This window comes from Tenrec ecaudatus, chromosome 6, assembly GCF_050624435.1.
Source record: "Tenrec ecaudatus isolate mTenEca1 chromosome 6, mTenEca1.hap1, whole genome shotgun sequence".
NCBI classification, from domain to species: domain Eukaryota; kingdom Metazoa; phylum Chordata; class Mammalia; order Afrosoricida; family Tenrecidae; genus Tenrec; species Tenrec ecaudatus.
This window is the reverse complement of record NC_134535.1, coordinates 126,226,804-126,230,533: the sequence shown is the minus strand read 5'-3', so window position 1 is coordinate 126,230,533 and position 3,730 is coordinate 126,226,804. Positions and strand designations below refer to the sequence as shown.

The 3,730-nt window shown below is 43.1% G+C and overlaps 1 non-coding gene across 1 annotated transcript; it reads right to left on the bottom strand.

The window, feature by feature from the left end:
• Positions 1-3,485: 3,485 nt before the first annotated feature.
• Positions 3,486-3,591, bottom strand: LOC142452031 (U6 spliceosomal RNA). The gene has a single exon (XR_012785097.1). It is a non-coding gene; the product is annotated as a U6 spliceosomal RNA (small nuclear RNA).
• Positions 3,592-3,730: the final 139 nt, after the last annotated feature.

Below are 3,730 nucleotides of genomic sequence, written 5' to 3'. Positions count from 1 at the left end.
ATAGTGACCCTGTAGGACAGGGTGGAACTGGCCCTGTGGGCTTCTGGGACTGTCTGGTTAGCAGCCTAGTGCGTAACCATGACGTCATTGATGAGGAACTCCCCTTGTAGGATTTAGGTGAGAAATAAACTTCTTTGAGATGAAATCCATTGAGCTAAGGAAACCTAGTGGCTCAATGGTTAAGGGCTTAGCTGCCAACCTGTGGGAAGCTGCAGCTCTCGCCGCCATTACAAGATGGCGCCGGGCAGTCAGGGCGGTGGCCCAGTTAAATGGTAAACAACCACTTAGAGCATGCGCACTGCTTAGATGACGTAGTCATAACTCCACCCTGGAGTATGCTAATAAGGGTTCTGGCGAATGCACCAATCAATGCACAGCACGTCCCCATAGAGCGCATATAAGCAGCAGTAGTTTGGGGCTTCGGGGTCTTTTTCCGCATCTGCAAATCGAACCCGCATTAAACGCCTGTGGAAGAATCCTGTTGTGGCGCGTCCTTCTTGCTGGCGAGACTGAGCGCGCGACACCAACCTACAGGGTGGTGGCCTGCACACACCTAGCATCTATTTGGGAGGAAGACCTGGTGGTCTTCTTCCATAAAGATGGGAGGCTAGAGTATCCTATGGGGGCAGGGCTACCCCGTCACAGAAGATCATTGAGGTGCAAATGGACGTGGTGCCACCTCAAAACAAGGCAACATTAGCTGCTGGAATATCTCAAAGGCGCAGTGGGTTTTTGTCAAATAGAAGTTTATTTCTCACTCACCTAAACTCTGCAATGGGAGTTTCCTCATCAACGGGCAAGTCTCCTCTAAAGATATCATCTGACATCTTCAACATACAGCTTTCAAGATAGTTATAAATACTCATGTTTAATCATGTCATATGAGAAGTTGAAAGCTTTCCCATCTCTATTATGCTAAGGGACAGTTTAAATAGCATTGACATTAAAGTTTTTAAAAAAAACTTTAATTAAAGTGTTTTTTTTTGCTCATTAAAGATTGGATAGCATTCTGCTATGAAAATATCCGGGCCTAGTATTTTTTCCTCTCCTTGAGGGTGGGAGCAGAGGTCTTGGACAAAGTTATGTATGTGTTTTTCTTATGAAAACTGAAAGGATTTAGTAGCTTAGTATAATACCAATTTCATTGGCTCACATTGTGAGAACTGACACTCTGGACTGTGATCAGTTGGGCAGTTCTGTTGGTCTCACCTGGAATTACTCAGATGGCTGCAGTCAGGTGACCCACTGGAGGGAATGGCCAAGATGACCCTTCACCTACGACTGTCAAGGGATGCAGGTTGTAAGCAGGATGCTCAGTCTCTCAGCAGGCTTGTCCAGGTTTCTTCTCACAAACTGGAAGTATTCCCAAAGGGTAAACCCCAGGGTACAAAGTTGCTGCAAGCTTTTGCTTGTGTCACACTTGCTGATGTCTCAGTGGCCAAAGCCAATCATACGGTCAATCCCAGATTCTATATGGGAGAGCGTAGATTCCACAAGGGCACAGATACAGGAGGAGCTCTTCTTGGGGACCGTATATTATATAATGTTATATAGTACTATTAAGTTTCTTCATATAATGGCATGCCCCAGCTTCTGGGAGGAGCGGGGACTTGTCTGAGTGGAAGGGAGTCACTTCTACCATGTCACGCTCTTTTCGTGGGAGCCCACATCCAAAGATGGAATGATGTGGGATGACTGAGCCCTGACCCCCCATCCCGATTTGAGGGTTATCCCAATCCAGAGCTTCCTGTAGGACCAGCTGGGACCTGCTACGACTGCAGAGCAGGATGCTTTTTCCTTTTGCCCAACTCTGTCTTCTTTGCTCCAAGACGAGTGTTGATTCTGAAGACAGCCTCGAGTAAACGTTGTGCATGCAAGTTTCCTTTGTAGGAACCCAGCCTGTGACGATGGAGTTATACAGAGTAATATCACACTTTCTCACAAAACAGACATCCCTCTTTGATTCTGCGATTATTCCCCGCTCTGTAATTTCTTATATTTCATGCTAATGCTTCCCCTCTCCACTTTTATTTCCTTACTCCATTACATTTTCTAGTGGCTAATTTTCTTACTTTTTTCCCAATAGCCACATTGTCCACATATTTTTTAGTTTAACTATTTACTCATTTTTAAATGGGAAATCTACTGTATATGTTTTGAATTGATGAAACCATTTTAGACCGGGCTTTATGGTTTTACTGCATTGCTTATGAGAGAAGGTTGCCCACGTGGCTTGTGGAACTGATTACAGGAGTATTTGGTTAATTTTCATAAATTAACATGAACACGTGAAGTGTACTACAATATCAGGGCACAGAATTTGATTCATAGCAGTGAATTCTACCCTATAGACTTCCTGGCTTTATTCTCTGTCCACTTGAGCTTGGATTCAGAAAGGTGATAAAAGTCACTACCAGTAGTGAGTAGTGGTTTGTTTTTCCTTGATGAAAGTTGTTGCCAATTTACTTGGTCACTTATAAAGATAATATCTTCACTGGAAGTGGTACCATTTAGCATTACAACATACCTTTTTTTTCTCCCTCTTAACACTTTTTGGCCTGAATACATCTTGTTTGATGTCAACATTATATCTACTTTCTTTTCTTTTTATTAAGTTGCCTGGTTTCTCGTGTCCATTCTTTAATTATCAACCTTTCTGAAGTACCTACCGGTACTTTATTTTAAAGTGTCTTTTGTATATGAGAGTAAGTAAAAAATGTATGGCTACAAAATCATAGAAACCTTCATGAAACAGAAATATCAACATGTGAAGCTCCTGTTTCTCAGCACATCCTCTATGTAGGCTCTCAGGCTCTCAGAGTGGTGTGTTCCTCTCTCCACACCTGTTCTGAAGAATTCTGCATTCTTCAGTGGACATGATGTCACATAGCAGTTTAGGCATCCTTAAGGTCTCAAAAATTGTGTTCCTTTGAATTAATCTTTGCTTTTGGGGAACAAAAAGAAGGGGCAGGACAACTCATTTGGAATGAAAGAACAAAAAAACACAAGAAGAAAACCCTCACCATTACCTTCTCAGTGGACTGCTCAGCTGCCCTTGGAAGTCACTTAATTTTTTTAATTGGCTCTAATTATTTGGAGGGTTTTTTAAGGAAATGAGACAATTGCCTTACTGAAAGAACTAGAGTTGTCCCCTGGCGGCGGGGACATCTGTGAACACTTTTTGCTCAGAAGTTATAACCCATGAATGTATAAACTGGAACCCTGGTAAGGGTGACTTTTGGATTCACCTGTGTGCTTGCGTGCGTGTGTGTCCTTTCACTCTGTGGGCTGTCAGCATCTTGGAAAGTTTATGTCTATCTTAGTGGTGTTTCATATCTGTAATCACCTCTTCCTTAGGCAATCCCTTTGGGTCCTGTCTATGCAACTCAATGACATCGCTTCAATCCCAACGCTTGCCACCCTATAGGGCAGAGTAGGACTGCTCCTGTGGGTTTTCAAGACTGTAACTCTTTTCTTTTTTTTAGAAAAATATGGAACGCCTCATGAATTTGCGTGTCATCCTTGTGCAGGGGCATGCTAATCTTCTCTGTATCGTTCCAATTTTAGTATGTGTGCTGCCGAAGCAAGCACATCAAGATTGCAACTCTTTATGGGAGTAGAAAGCTTCATCTTTCTCCCGAGGAGCAACTAGTGGTTTCGAACTGCTGCCTTTCCGGTTAGCAGCCCAACTTGGAACCCACTACACCAGCAGGGATCTTTTATGAATAGC